This window comes from Mustelus asterias, chromosome 17, assembly GCF_964213995.1.
Source record: "Mustelus asterias chromosome 17, sMusAst1.hap1.1, whole genome shotgun sequence".
In the NCBI taxonomy this organism is placed as follows: domain Eukaryota; kingdom Metazoa; phylum Chordata; class Chondrichthyes; order Carcharhiniformes; family Triakidae; genus Mustelus; species Mustelus asterias.
In genome coordinates, this window is record NC_135817.1 from 39,610,447 (window position 1) to 39,627,600 (window position 17,154).

Genomic DNA, 17,154 nt, shown 5'->3' on the forward strand with positions numbered 1-17,154 from the left:
TGCATATTTCCACCTGTTTACAATGAGTCCAGTGGCGAGCACATTGTACACACGTAATTAATAGGGTCCATTTCTCCCCAACCTTAGGTTGCAGGCACCTATGCCTTTCTGACTGCTTTTGGGACCTGCTTTGCCAGGTTTTTCTCTTAAAAGTACTCGATTCTGCAGGCCCTTCCAACCACTTCCTCTCTCCAGTGTTCCTAGCTGCTGGATGCTGAAATGGTTCATATCCGAGTGTTTCATTTGGCTACGTGCTCTAGGTTTGTTGTTTCATGTTTTCAATATCCGCAGCCCTCTGTCAAAACCTGTATCATCCCACAAGCTGATAATTCTAATAGAAAGGTTAACTCATGTCATTCTGAAGCACAGAGCTCTAGGTGAGTGGGGCCAAGAGCAATTGGTAATAAGTCAAACAGCACACAGTAACAACATAGCATTGTGTTATTCGATCTAAGCAGTGAAAATGTATTATAAGTATTGTTGGCAGTTTAGTTTTAATGTTAAACTTTGTAAGTTAATTGTTCCCGACACTGGTTTCTGTTGTAGCAGATACATTTTGAACTGATGCCAAGGGCTGAGTTTCAATCCCCCGATGTGAGATGGATACCAGGAAGAGGTAGTTAAAAAGGAGCGGGCTATCTCATAACTCCTTGTCTGGCTCAATTAAACCAACTGCAATGTTAAATTTTCTCATTGTGTCTATAGTGCCAGCATACAAGTGGGGGTAGCTCACCCTGAGCCCCCAACCACCTGATGTAAGAGGTATCAGTATGTCATCATGAGAAGAGAAATATGTCATGTGACCCAGTCTTAGTTTCACTTGTGCTTTCAGCAGAACACAGATGCACAGCTCTGATTCCTTCGAGCTTTATACCTATGTATAATTGCTCTCATGTGCCTAGTCTTAATAAAGGAACCCACTTTTACTAAATCCTGTACGAGTGATTGGCGTACCGTGTCTTATTCCATAAGCAAACTCAAAGTACTATATTATTATAGCAACGTGACAATAATGAATGAATAACGAAATATGGGGATATCCAATGCAGCTGCCATTAAAATCTACCAAACACCTGCCAAACACTGTCTGCTGTTAAAAATTCAGGCTAGGTTGCTTTGGCTATTAAAGATTTTTGTAATAATGCAGAAATATTATTGCTATTATTCTGTCAAATAACTTACTGAGGAAAAGATCTTATTTTCTTATTATGGTCTTTTAAAGAAAAAAAAATCTCACAATAGTGCAGTGCAGCTTGTTGAACTGCAATGATCTTTACTCGAATTAAATAATTCATTGAATTTCAACACAACAGGTTCCAAATGAAAATCATGAAAAGGAGCTTCACTTTCATGGGTGTCCAGAAATTCAGGGCAAACTGCACAGTTTGCAAAGGGCGAACGTCAATAAAGGTTAATATTGACAATGGCAACTGCTTTGGATATTCTCATATTTCATGGTTGCAGCTTCACTAGAAAAGAGAAAGTCTTGCTTTTATATAACTGCCTTTAACATCTTCAAGTCACCCCAGGGCCAATTAATATAACAGACATTAGGTGCATACTACAGTTCTTTTCTTTTTCTTTTTGTTTTAGTTTACACTAATACCTTGTGATACAGAGAGGAGAGAGGACAGTATGACGTCAATGATCATAGAGAAGTATCAACTTGTGTACAGTGTCCCCTCAAATAGACTCACACACAACAGAAGAGGAAACAACATCTCACCAACAAGTAGGCAAAAAAACAAACAAGCCACCAAAAAAGACATGAAAATAAAATGGGGATTCGGGCTAATTAAATAAGATTATTAATAAAAAAGAACACAAAAGGCAATCTACCTGGTGTGGTGGTGAGTTGTAATGTCTCTACAAATACTATGAATGGTTGCCAAAACTTATAGTAGAGCATGTAGCATGCACCCTAATTTTTTCCAGTTTAATGAAATGTAACGGGGGCGATTCTCTCATCCCACTGCTCTGATTTTTTAGCGCAGCGTACCGGGAGATTTAAGCGGGGCCGGATTAGCACAGTATGTGCTGGGCATCTGGCCCTGAGCATGTCTCCGGCGCCGTCAGCTCCCCCCAGAAATCGGCGTGGAGCTGCATTACATATGCAGGACGTCATTTTATTGTATTTTGAATGCAAGTAGCAGGCCTGGGACTGACGTCTCCGGGCCCAATAACCTCCCCTCGTCACCCCAAACAGGTGTATTTCACTCCAGCGGGTTTACTATAGCTCCTACTAATGGGGAGCTGGTAGCCTGGCCCCGCTGGAGTAAAAGGGGGGCAATCAGGGCCCCCCAGAAGGTCAGGTGCTGGGGGGAGGTGCCCCCTGGGTATTGCCACCTTGGCAGTGCCAGTTTAGGATGTCTGGCACTGCTCAAGGGGCAAAGTGCCAAAGTGCCACTGCCCCACTGGACGTGGGGCAGTGCTAAGGAGGTGGGGCCTAATGGTGGCAGGTCCTGATGCGGTGGAGCCTTTGGGAGGCGATCTGTGGGGGTGGGGGGTCACGATGTCACTCTGCAGTCGAGATTGGTGGGGGAGGGAGGGAGGCCAGTGATTGGGGCTGGGCACGGAGTGTGTGGGGGGTCAGCCTGCCGGGGAGGATTAGGGATGCGGCTGGGGTTGGTGGGGGGGTTGTCAGGACTGTCATTGCGGAGGATCGAAAGGGGGGGTGCTGGAGCTCAGGGCAGGCTGGGAGTGGGAGGTGGGGGGGCAGGGGCGGCGGCGATGGAGTTGGGGCTGGGCCTGGGCTTGGGAGACCAGTGATCGGGATGTGGGCGGGGGTGGGGCGGCGGGGGCGGGGGTGGCGTTGCACGGCCAGTGATGCAGGAGTGTGGGGTTGGCCAACAATTGAGCTGGCCAGCAAACAGGAGGCCGGCAGACAGGCTTATCACAATGTTGGCAGATTGGCGCATGCTAAGTGGCCCACTCAGCGCCAAGCTGCTGGCCTCTCCAGCGGGAATGGGCCCTACCACTGATTTTTTACGTGATTCACGCTAGTGCACTTTGCAGTGATTCACGCTAGTGCACTCTGTAGTGCACAGAGTGTGGGACATTCTTCTCTGAACTCTCACTGAAAAAACGAGTGAGATTCACTCCAGTTTTCACGCAACTTTGATACTTAGAATTTTTGGGGGAGATTCCCGGCCAACACATTTTTAATCCAGTGGGAGTGGGATGTCGGAGCATGTCTTCCATCTATGTAATGTTAAACATCTTGCCAGAAAAGTCACAAAGGCTATGAAATCAGTTTTACATTTGGCCAATGAAAAGGTTGTTGGAAACACATTGAAAAGTGCAGTCAATGGGTTGTGTTTGCAACATTTCAGAAATAGATTTAAAGGTGGCTGTCCAATAATTCTGTAAGGATGGGCAAAACGAAACATATATATCATGGCAGCAGTGGCCTGATGACACCTGCCACAGGTGGGATCAATACTGTGATAAACCATAGATAGTCTGACTTTAGTCAGATGGGTGCAATGGAAAGTTTTACATTGTGTCACACCTTGTTTAGCACAGATGGATGAGGAATGGTTGTGATATAATACTGTATCCCAAGTCTCATCTGTGAATACCTCACCTAAGTCTTGTTCCCATAAGGCCTTTACAATTGACAATGAAGGATTATAAAGACAAAAAATTTCAGCATACAGACTAGATATTTCTCCTCTAAATCTCCTCATGGGATGGCATGGTGGCACAGTGGTTAGCACTGCTGCCTCACAACGCCAGGGACCTGGGTTCGATTCCCAGCTTGGGTCACTGTCTGTGTGGAGTCTGCACGTTCTCCCCATGTCTGCTTGGATTTCCTCCGGGTGCTCTGGTTTCCTCCCATAGTTCAAAGATGTGTGGGTTAGGTTGATTGGCCATGCTAAATTGACCCAATTTCAGGGGGATTAGCAGGGTAAATATGGGGTTACGGGGATAGGGGGGATTGTTGTTGGTGCAGGCTCGATGGGCCGAATGGTCTCCTTCCATTCTGTCAAGATCTATGATTCTATTTTATGATGAAAAGTTGGGAGTAAAAGCTGCATCAATAGCGAAGTGTGAGGGAAGTTTAGAGAACTAAGGGTCATATTGCATACAAAGTCAAGTACCTGAAAGTATCTGAAAAAGTGGATGTTGGAGTGGGAAAGTCTGTCCATAACCTGTTGAAATGATGCAACTGTATCATAAACATATAATCTTATAGACCTTTAGGTGCTTTAATGCCACAAGCTGGCCAAATATTAAAAGCTCCATCCGGGATAGAGGGAAGAAAGAAGTGGTTTGCTGAAAGTGGGGAGAACATTGAAAATGTTTCCAAGCCAAATTGGCATCTGAATTGTATCCAAATTCAAAGGGTTGACGTAACAATAAGATTGTTGGTATGGAGAGAGATAGCTGACATAATGGGAGAGTAAATTCAAGCCACTAAGAAGGAAGAGGTACAAGATGATGATTCTAAGCGCAATCAGACCAGGGTATCCACTTGAGTGACTGCCGGTAACCAATATCGGGCAGCCCTAAAGTTTGCAGCCCAGTAATAGAATTGGAAATTGGGTAAATCCACGTCACGCAAAGATTTTGGTCTTTTCAAAATTGCGCTGCAAAGTCTGGGGACCTTCCTATTCCAAACGAAGTCTGAGATGAGACAATAGAGTTTATGAAATAAATGATTTACAGATTAAAAATTGGGAGAAACTGAAAAAGAGAAAATCTGGGGAGAGAATTCATTTTGGCAGCATTATTGCACCCTACTAGGGACAGTGGGAGGAGGATGGACCAGTGCTTTAAATCCTGTTGTACATGTGCAAAGAGAGGGGCAAAGTTACCTTTAAAGAGATTCTCAAATTTGTCTGTTACATGCATCCCCAGAGAGGTGAATTGATTAAAGGAGATCTTAAAAGCTAATGTATGCAGTGGAAAATTATGAGCTGCTGCATTCACTAGAAAACGTTCACTCTTACTTAAATTGAGTTTATAACCCGAAATACAACCAAGTTCATCTAGAATAGACAGAGCATTATGCAAAGACACGGCAGGGTCTGTAATATGAAGGAAAAGATCATCTGCATACCCTCTGAGATCCACTGTTCAATGCCCCCCCTATGTATTCCTGTCATGAACTGGCTATCATGAAGTATAATAGCAAGGGGCTCAATCTTTTTAGCAAACAGTTGAGGGGAAATGGGGCACCCTTGCCTGATACCTCGAAAAAGAGGGAAATACTTTGAGTGAGTATTATTTGTTTGGACCTAACAGTGGGCAGAATAAAACAATGTAACCCAAGAAGTAAAATTTGTGTCAAATCCAAATTTTTCCATGGCATAAAAAGGTGGTCCATGGGGGCACTATCATGATTCATGTTGGCGTGAGGGTATACTAATGTGAATGGATCATGTAACGAGGAAGGGGGGGATCATCAGATGCAGAGGCCTGATAATCAGATGTATATAATCAAATATATTTTAATGGGGATCAAAGACCCCTTGGCTTCGAAAGAAATTAAAATCTCTGGGAGTTTTGTGGTTGAGGGGCTATGCATAACATTAAAGAGTTGCCAGATGTTAAAAAAGGAGTGTCTACTTTTGATAAATCTGGTCTGGTTGGGAGAAATAATAGAGGGAAGAATAAATTCTAAACGCATAGCTAATATTTTAGCCATTAGTTTAAGATCCACATCGAGCAATGAAATTGGCCTAAAAAAGTTGCATGTAAGGGGATCTTTGTTGTAAGTTCTAAGTATATATATATGAATTGAACATCAGGAATTCCATTAAAATATATTTGATGATATACATCTGATTATCAGGCCTCTGCACCTGATGATTTCCTCCTTCCCCATTACGTGATCCATTCACATTGGCATGCCGTCACGCCAAATGAATCATGACAATGTCTCCATGGTGTGCACCTGGCGAGCAGTACCCAGCAGAGGATTTCAGGTGAGTGGGAAAGAGTCAAGATCAGGCACTGCCCCCTGGCACTGCCCCTGAGAGGAGAGTGAAATAAATGAACAAAAGTCAGGAAATTGCAGAATTAATTTGTATAATATTGATTATATAATGAAGTTCCCATATGTTTCATATGAGAGTATTTTATGGTTGCTTGGGGGCGGGGGGGCTCATAAGAAAGTCATGTGACATGTAAATGCAGTATGGAGCTGGTGAAATGGGAGTTGACACCATTTTCTGATGCCTGGATGGTCAAATTGGGGGGCTATTTCTACTAGGTGGAAAATTTCCCAATTGTTCATTTTTCACTTAAGTACTACTGATCCTTCCACCTGGTATTCATTGGCATGTTCAATGCTTTAGTCACTGCTTCAGAATACCATTTATTAGCATGTGGAAAATTGGCACAAAACATGCATTACACAGCACTCTCAGGTTCAGTAGGGGCAGGGGGGTGCTTCAGTATGTGAAATTTGACCCCAACCCACTTTGAAAGTGCTTATTTTCAGTTTAACCTTGATAGGTTTGCATGCATCTGATCAACCTATTCTGGAGAAGTGGATCCAAGATTATAATATTTAAATGAGGTTCCAAAGCTTGGGTGCCATTTGAACTGAACGGCTGTGGGCTGGTTTTCCAGGGCTGCAGAGAACTTGACAGCTAAAAGGAGGTTGGAGATGCTAGATTCAAAGAATAAATGCTTTTAAAAGCACTGCTTGTGGGCTGCAATACTTCGTCTGACCCTCATGTTAACTTCTACCAAGATCTGTTAACCCCACCAAGATCCTCCAATCCCAAAGGATTTACAGGCTTCCCACTGCCCCAAATGCTGAGCCTCCATTCTCATAATTTGGACCTTTGCACTCCAGAAGTGTCCAGCTTTCCTGGCTACAGACAATCATCCTTGCAGATATCGATGTCAATGTCAATAGCAAAGTAAAATCTAATAGTAATGTTCAGGTTTTATTGTGCTCTCACATTTAGCATCAAGATCTATAGTCACTTTGAGCATATTTATTCTTCCTTTCATTGCTTTTTCTTGCTTCTCTGGTATTGTATTCAATGGTTTCTGCCTCACAATGAACACTAACATTGTACATTATGTTCTGAACATCACTGCTATTTTTGACCTGCTGTCTAAAGACACCCACTGAAAATTAACTATGAGACATGGAATGATTTATATTTCATAATTGCACGGCGGTTACAAATATTCTAGAAGGCTGTTTGTTAACAGTGACCCAGATATTGCTGCTGTATTACACTGCAAACACACTACTACACCCTGTCTACTAGGCCGCAAATGAATAAATCGATCAGCAGGCTTCCTTCTGGAGTATTTACCTTTTCTTGCTGTTATTTGAACTTGGCATTTGGAGGATTTATTTTTAAAACTATCAATGCTAACGTAGCCCTGAGGCAAAATTACATTTTGCTGATTTTATTTATGAATTATTCTGCAGTACATTGTTGTATTTGTTCACAAAAAGTGACAATCCTGCTGAAAAATATATTTCTACTCATGAAACTGATGAGAATCATTTAAGACTGCCTGGAATATTGACCAATCTTCCAGAGCTTTCCAGAGGTAAACCATTTCTCTAATTTACCATCAGCGACAGCTCTGTCGTGAAGCATACATTTCAATATATGTTTTTTTAATGGATTCCACACATATGGCTGCAGGTGTCACTTCTATCAATTTGAGAACCCCAGATAAAATTCTGGCTGTAAATATTGGCCTGGATGTTCCAAGCAGGAAGTGATAATTGGGTTGCAGTGGCTAAGTCGAGGGGTGGGTAAGTGGCTGAGGTGGCTAAGTGATGGGGTGGGTAGATGGGGGGGAAGTGGGTAGGTGGTAGGGGTAGGTGGGCGAGGTGGGTAAGTAGGTAAAGGGTAGGTGCGTGAGGTGGTTAAGTGGCTGAGGTGGGTAATTGGTAGGTGGGGAGCTGAGTAAGGTGGGTAGGTTGACAGGTGGGTAGATGGGTGGGTAGCTAGTGGGGTAAGTAGGTGGATCAGGTCAGGGTCAGTCAGGTCAGGGGAGTAGTTGGGGGAGTAGTCAGGTGGATTGGGGTGTAATTGAGTGGTTGGGAGGATAGTCAAGGGGGTGGGTGTTAGGTAAACCAGGTCATGGGTAGTCAGAATGGTTCAAAAAGGTATACAGGTGGTCAGGGGTGTGGTTAGTTTGGGGACTTGGGCAGGTGTTGGTTGGGAGTGGGGGTGGTCAGATTGTCAGTGGGCTGGGCTGCTCAGGTCAGGTTGGTGGGGGCTAGTCAGGTCAGGTTGGAGGTGGTCAGGTGGTCGGGAGAGCATTGGGGTGCGGGTTTGGGGTCAGTTGAATCAGGTGGGGAAGGTAGTTGGGTGGTTGGGGTGTAATCAAGTTAGGTTGGGGGGCTGTCAGGGAATAGGCTGAGATTTAGTGGGGGGGCCATGCCCTGACACTGCCTGGGTGTCCCTCTCCTCCCTGGGGGTGTAGATACCTGTGTACCCCCAGCCGGATCTCTGCGCCATCTTCCCATTGGTCCAGACCTGTTCAGGTAAATCCAAATGTGGTTGGAATGATACAGCAGGGAAGCACATTAATGATATGAAAATATATTTAAATGGCGTTCCCATCATTGCATCACATCACTGGTGGGGAGTGGAGACAATCGAGCGGGGAAATCCCACCACCATAAAGCTATTTTAGGACTCCCCCTCAATTCTCTGCCCCTGTCACCATTCCCACCCAGTGAAAACAGGGGCAGACAATTCAGTCCATTATGTTGCACACTCATTTACATGATGTATTTCCATTAATAAATAGCTTTTGTGACATTTCTAAAATTAAAACTATGATCACAACACCAGCTACAAGCATAGGCTTCTTGACAGAAGCCAGAGGGTGGTTGTAGAGAGTGGTTTTTCAAACTGGAGGCCTGTGACCAGCGGTGTGCCTCAGGGATCAGTGCTGGGCCCACTGTTATTTGTCATTTATATTAATGATTTGGATGAGAATATAGGGGGCATGGTTAGTATGTTTGCAGATGACACCAAGATTGGTGGCATGGTGGACAGTGAGGAAGGTTATCTCCAATTGCAGCGGGATCTTGATCAATTGGGCCTGTGGGCTGACGAATGGCAGATGGAGTTTAATTTAGACAAATGCGAGGTAATGCATTTTGGTAGATTGAACCAGGGCAGGACTTACTCAGTTAATGGTAGGGCATTGGGGAGAGTTACAGAACAAAGAGATCTAAGGGTACATGTTCATAGCTCCTTGAAAGTGGAGTCACAGGTGGACAGAGTGGTGAAGAAAGTATTCGGCATGCCTGGTTTCATCGGTCAGAACATTGAATACAGGAGTTGGGACGTCTTGTTGAAGTTGTACAAGACATTGGTAAGGCCACACTTGGAATACTGTGTGCAATTCAGGTCACCCTATTATAGAAAGGATATTATTAAACTAGAAAGAGTGCAGAAAAGATTTACTAGGATGCTACCGGGACTTGATGGATTGAGTTATAAGGAGAGGCTGAATAGACTGGGACTTTTTTCTCTGGAGCGTAGGAGGCTGAGGGGTGACCTTATAGAGGTCTATAAAATAATGAGGGGCATAGACAAGGTAGATAGTCAATATCTTTTCCCAAAGTTGGGGAGTCTAAAACTAGAGGGCACAGGTTTAAGATGAGAGGGGAGAGATACAAAAGTGTCCAGAGGGGCAATTTTTTCACACAGAGGGTGGTGAGTGTCTGGAACAAGCTGCCAGAGGTAGTAGTAGATTTTATCTTTTAAAAAGCATTTAGATAGTTACATGGGTACGATGGGTATAGAGGGATATGGGCCAAATGCGGGCAATTGGGATTAGTTTAAGGGTTTTTAAAAAATAGGGCGGCATGGACAAGTTGGGCCGAAGGGCCTGTTTCCATGCTGTAAACCGCTATGACCTTTATAGGTGCTGCAGGTCTAGCAGTGAGTTTTCAATGAACATGAAAAATCTGCTAATGCCCAAGAGCGGATGCAGGGATTCTGATGTGCAATTAACTTGTCCTCTTGATGCAGGTAGCAAGTAAACATCATGTTGCAAGCGCATAAATGATTTTTGCTTGCAGTCAGCATCACTTGCGTTACTGAGTGGCTGCCCACTCAAGAGGCTTAACCCACTTCAAACTAGGCTGCATTACTGAGAGTAAAGTATATTGAGGCTGATGCTCCAACTTGTTGCAGAATTAAGAGGGTGTAAGTTAGAAGAACACTGAGTGACACAACATAACAGAGACCGAGCTCTAAAATTCTTTGCAGGTCTTTGTTGAATAAGTGCAGAGGTGCAGTGATTCAGAGAGGCATAGGAGATCCTCCAGCAAACTTTCAATTAGCAGTCGCTATAGCAGAAAGCTGCAGCAGTTATTACTGCCTTGAGTGAAGCCCTATCTGGATGCAGTGCCATAAAAAGTTCAATGACCTCACCTCAGTGGTCAAGGTCAGTAAAATGCATTTTCAAATGCTATATCCCAACAACTACACCACAGCCACACTGCTCAATGCACTATCCCCTCATCATTCATCTACTAACAATCTCTATGGAGCGTGACTCATATCTAACATATATGCTTCACCTCACTTGCACACATTTTGCACTGTTGCAAGACTCACAACATTGCTCAGAACTTGCACATGCTTCCAGCTATTCACCATGACAACCATATTATGCAAATGCATTGCACCATACTCAATTCTCTCTTGCAGGACAGGATGGTGCATAGCCAGCAGATAACCAGCGAGGTATAAAAGTGCCTGAATGTTTTTAAACCAATGGAGGAAATAGTGCTTACCATCATCGCAGCAGCATTTACTGAGCTGTGTGTGGACTGTGGTGCTGCTGGAAGCACTAAAGATGATAATGTGCTCACACCTAATTGTCCTTCACACATTTTACTTCTCCCATATTCCAAAGCTCCTCCAGTGTACAAATTGCAGATGTTGTAAGATGCAATGCTTGCTTCCTCCTCTTCAATATAATTCTACCCTTGTGACTTATTCTTTTCACATAATTAGTCAGCATGGCTTTGTCAGAGAGAAGTCATGCCTTACAAATTTGACTGAATTTTTCGAGGAGGTGAATTTGATATAATTTTTCGAGGAGGTGACTGGGGGTGTAGATAAGGGTCATGCAGTTGATGTAGTTTAGATGGATTTTCACAAAGCTTTTGACAAGATCCCACATGGGAGACTGATAAAGAAGGTAAAAACACATGGGACCAAGGGTAACTTGGCCAGATGGATCCAAAGCTGGCTTAGTGGTAGGTACAGTAAGGAGTCTAACAACACCAAGTTAAAGTCCAACAGGTTTATTTGAAAGCAAACGCCACTAGCTTTGTTTACCCCAGTCCTACTGTGTTTACCCCAGTCCAACGCCGGCATTTCCACATTAGTGGAAGGTGACAGAGTGTGTGGCAGAAGGCTATTTATGTGACAGGAGGCTGGTGTCCAGTGGTGTACCACAGGGATCAGTGAAGGTCCTTTATTGTTTGTGATATATATAAGCGATATAGATGAGAATTGATGCGCGATAAATCACATGGGAGGCAGGATGTACCCGGGAAATAAAGGCTTTTATTGCCAACAATAACAGAGCTACTATATACAATATACAATCCCAGACTAAAGGGTCACCAGGCAGAGCAGTGACCTTTATACCTCTCCCAGGAGGCGGAGCCAACTGGGGTGTACCATAGGACTATATTAACAGGTAGAACAGCCCAACCCTAACCCCAACAGTAACATATCTACAGACTCATAGTCCTGGCCAAACCATGGCTCAGCACTCCTGGTGGTAACCAACAATGGTTCACCACATTCACCCCTCCTTTTAAAACAAAGGCCGGCGGGGCACAAAAAAACAGAACAACTGTTCATCTGTCTATAAGTTCAAATGGTTTGGGGGACCGCACCGTCGCAGCGACCTCCTCAACACCGGCGATGACGCCGGTTCAGGCAATCGCGGTGACCTTCTCTCCAAGGCGGTGTCCAGTGACTCCTCCAGTTCCTCACGGGCGGTAGACCACGAGGTGGTGACAATCTGCTGGACTCGAGCACGCCTCGAGGTGGCGACAATCTCCTGGACTCAGGCAAGCTGTATGTCCATCATGGACTTGTTGAGTCTGTGAGGCTTGGCCTGGTCCAGGATAATTGACGCCACCGTTGGATCGTGGGTGCAGCTGCAGGCAGCTGAGATGGTTGATGGCGGCCCCTGCTGGTCATTTGCGGTTGGTGCCGACCAAAATGGCTGCCCCCATACGTCGCACGTGGTCGATGGCGCCAAAACCGGCGGCCCCTGCAGGTCGCACGTGTCTTGCGACTCCGTCATTAGGAATGGCGACGCCCTGGAATCGCACGTGGTGGAAGACCTCGAAGACGCAGAAGACAAGGAGGCCGGCTCCGGGGAGTCACACGCCGCACTGCTGTGTTTGGAGGGTGGTTTGGTCCGGCATACTTTGGAATAATGTCCCTTCTTGCCACAGGCGGAGCACAATACCGCTTTAGCTGGCCATCGCTGCCGAGGGTGTTTCACCCCCCCACAGAAGTAACACCGCGGGCCACCTGGAGCTGCTGCCGTCGTCAGGTCTGAGGCTGGAAACGCAATTGCGCAGTTTTTCGAACCCGCTGAATAAAGTGGAGCCTGCGGCTGCTCTTGCCACAATGTCCCCACGCGGTCGTCGGGGTACATCTCCAGACTTTTGGAGGCCGTTTCTAGAGCGTCAGCTAACTCTACGGTTTTAGTGAGGTCGAGGTTACCTTGCTCCAGCAGTCGAAGGCGGATGTACGACGAGCCGATTCCCGCCACGAACGCATCTCGAACTAGGTCGCTCATGTACTGGGCCGCCGACACTGGCTTGCAGTTGCAGGCTCTGGCTAGCTGCTGAAGTTCACACAGGTACTATTCCGTCGTTTCGCCGGGCTGCCGCCGTCGAGTGGCTAGAAGGTGTCGAGCATGGATCTCATTCGGTGGTTTGTTGTATCGCTTTTTGAGAAGCTCGAGGGACCCTTTGTAGTCTTGGGCCTCACGGATCGCTAAGTATACAGCGTCGCTTACCCTCGCGTGGAAGACCCAGAGTCTGTCGGCGTCGTTGTTGACCGCTGTGGAGGCGTCGAGGTAATCTTGGAAACACTTCAACCAGTGGTCAAAAGTGTTCGATGCTCCCGCCGCACGTGGATCCAACGTAAGCCGTTTGGGTTTCAGCATTTGCTCCATGGTTTTCTTTTGGTTTTTTTTCAAAAAAAAAGTTTACTTGTTGGCAATAAAATTGATGCGCGATAAATCACACGGGAGGCAGGATGTACCCGGGAAATAAAGGCTTTTATTGCCAACAATAACAGAGCTACTATATACAATATACAATCCCAGATTAAAGGGTCAGCAGGCAGAGCAGTGACCTTTATACCTCTCCCAGGAGGCGGAGCCAACTGGGGTGTACCATAGGACTATATTAACAGGTAGAACAGCCCAACCCTAACCCCAACAGTAACATATCTACAGACTCATAGTCCTGGCCAAACCATGGCTCAGCACTCCTGGTGGTAACCAACAATGGTTCACCACAAGAATGTAGGGGGAATGATAAGTACGTTTGCAGATGACACAAAGATTAGAAAGGTGGTTAATAGTGAGGAGATGGTCTTGGGATGGAGGAAAATATAGATGAATTAGTCATTTGGGCAGATCGGTGGCAGATGGAATTAAACACTGAAAAGTGTAAGGCGATGTACTTTGGAAGGAATAACAAAACAAGGAAGTACTTAATGAATGGCAGGATACTAGGAAACTCAGGGGAACAGAAGTGCTTGTCTATAGATCTCTAAAGGCAGCAGGACAGGTTAAGAGAGTAGTTAAGAGGGCATACAAGACACTGGGCATTAAATATAAGAGCAGGGAAGCTATGTTGTAGTTGTACAAAACTTTGGTTAGGCCCAGCTGTAGTACATTGTGCAGTTATGGTCGCTTCACTATAGGAAGGATGCGATTGCACTGGAAAGGGTGCAGAGGAGATTCACCAGGATGTTGCCTGGGATGGGTCATTTGAGCTATGAGGACAGGCTGGGTAGGCTCAGGTTATTTTCTTTAGAGCAGAGAAGGCTGAGTGGGGAACCCTGATTGAGGTGTATACGATTATGAGGGGTATGGATGAGGTGGATAGGAAGCAACTGTTCCCTTTAGTTGAAGGGTAAATAATGAGGGGGCATAATTTTAAGGTGAAGGGCAGGAGGTTCAGAGGAGATCTGAAGAAACATGTTTTCACCTGGAGAGTGGTGGGAGTCTGGAATTCTCTGCGTGGGAGAGTAGTAGAGACAGGAAACCTTTGAAAAGTACAGGGATGAGCATTTGAAATGTCATAACATTCAAGGCTATAGGCCAAGTGCTGGAAAGTGGGATTAGTCTGGATTTGGTTTAGTATTGTGGGTGCAGACTCGATGGGCCAAAGGGCCTCTATGATTCTATGACTCTATGAATTAGAACTGCAACCTTATCGGGTAGTTCTGGCATAAGTGGAGTTATAAATTTGACTTAGTCCTATGCGTTTTGTGGTGGCTTTTATTTTTGCAATGTGAATGATATGCTATGCCGGCATCTCCACATCAATGCTATGAGAGCCAGACAGAAGGGAAGGTGTGGGACTGTTGGTAAATGGGGAATTGGGGTTTTGTTTACTGATACTGCAGTTGATGAACCCATCATGGACAGCTTGGCCAGAAAGGAGCTATGTTAGTTGCCTCCTCCCTTACTCCTCCTCCTCTCCATTCTTCTCATTGCTGACTGTATACCTGGTGGCAAAGGCTATGTTCTCATGATGGCAAGCCGAGGCTGTGGAAGTACTGTATAAGAATCATAATGGTCTGCTCAATGACATTTGATGTCATGGCTTTCATTATATAGATGCTGGGCACACGTTCATGAGTTGAGGTGATAGGCAAGGTGGCATTGAGGCGATATGCCAGGTGGCCAGCAACTTGAGTCCTTCTCACCCAACAGGAATCCCCTGGTTTCTTGTGATGGCTCAAAGCATAGAAGAACATAAGAAATAGGAGCAAGAGTAGGCCAATTTTCCCCTCGTGCCTGTTTCTCTATTCAATAAGATCATGGCTGATCGGATCATGGCCTCAGCCTACTTTCCAACCTGGCCCCCACAACCCTTGATTACCTAGTAGATCAAATACCCTGTTCAACTCAGCATTTAGTATTTTAAATGATTCAGCCCCACTGCTCTCTGGGGAAGAGAATTCCAAAAAATAATGACCCTCTTGGAGAATAAATTATTTTTCCTCTCTGTCTTAAATGGGAGACTATTTATTCTGAAACTGGTCCCCCTAGTTCTAGATTCTCACACAAGGAGAAACATCCTCTCAGCATCTACCCTGTCAAGCCTCCTCAGAACCGTATATTTTCAATAAGGTCACCTCTCTTAAACTCCAACCTATCTAATCTTTCCTCATAAGGCAACTCTTTCATCACAGGAATCAGCCTAGTGAATCTTCTTTGAATTTCCTCCAATGCAAGTATATCCCTTCTCAACTAAATAGGCCTAAACTGTATGCAGTACTCCAGTTGTGGCCTCACCAAAACTTTGTACAATTGTACAAAGACGTCTCTACTTTTATATTCCACTTGCCTTGCAATAAAGGTCAACATTCCATTTGCCTTCCTAATTACTCGATGTACTTGATGCATGATAACATTTTTATGATTCATGTACAAGGTTGTGTGAGAATGACACAAGAAAAACAAATGTGACATACCATCCCAGCAGATTTCCTGATAGGAGCTACAAGCAGCAGCAATAACAATTCAAGGACACCCCAGTCTCTCCATATTGTAGCATTCTGTAGTATCTCTCTCCTTTTTAATAATTTTCTACCTTTTCTAAAATTTTCTATTTAATAATTTTCAGATAAAGCTCGGCACAACATCGTGGGCCGAAGGGCCTGTTCTGTGCTGTACTGTTCTATGTTCTACCTTTCTACTCTTCCTACCAAAGCAGACAATCTCATATTTTCCCACATTATACTCCATCTGCCAAATTTGTGACCAGTGACTTAACCTGTATATATCGCTTTGCGGACCTTTTGGCCAGAATCTTACCACCATTCACGCCGGCGGGATTTTCCCAAATTCTCTGACTTTGCTGCAGCGGGAGCATGGCGTGAATGGTCAGTAAGATCGTATCTTTTGAGTTCGATTTTCATTTGCTGGTGGGAGCAGGAATGGTTGGGGGTGCAATTTGAAAATTGTGTTCCTGGTGGGCAACACTGAATTCTGTCACATCCAGAGCACATCTCTTTTTATTCATTCGTGGGACATGGGCAACGCTGGCTGGCCAGCATTTACTGCCCATCCCTAGTTGCCCTTGACAAGATGGTGGTGAGCTGCCTTCTTGAATTGCTGCAGTCCACGTGCTATGGGTTGACCTACAATGCCGTTAGGGATGGAATTCCAGGATTTTGACCCAGCAACTGTGAAGGAACGGCAATATATTTCCAAGTTAGGATTGTGAGTGGTTTGGAGGGGAATTTGCGGGTGGTAGTGTTCCCATGTATCTGCTGCTCTTATCCTTCTAGGTGGAAGTGGTCATGATCTTGGAAGGTGCTGTCTCAGGATCTTTGGTGAATTGCTGCAGTACATCATGTAGATAGTACACACTGCTGCTACTGAGTGTCAGTGGTGGAGGGAATGGATGTTTCTAGATGTGATGCCAGTCAAGCGGGTTGCTTTGTCCTGGATAGTGTCAAGCTTTTTTGGATGTTGTTGGAGCAGCACCCATCCAGGCAAGTGGAGCGTATTCCATCACACTCCTGACTTGTGCCTTGCAGATGGTGCATAGGCTTTGGGGAGTCAGGAGGTGAGTTACTCGCCGCAGTATTCCTAGCTTCTGACCCGTTATTATAGCCACTGTTTTTATGTGGCGATTCCAATTGAGTTTCTGGTCAATGGTAACCCCAAGGATGTTGACAGTGGGGGACTCAGTGATGGTTACACCATTGAATGTCAAGGGGCGGTGGTTAGAGTGTCTCTTATTGGTGATGGTCATTACCTGGCATTTGTGTGGCGTGGTGCAATGTCAATACCTTTTCCAAAAAATCAATAACCTTTTGCAATTTTGAACACCTTTATCAGATTTCCTTTTAATCATGTTGTTCTAATGAAAACAGTTACAACCTTTCTGTTCTAAAAACTCTCAAT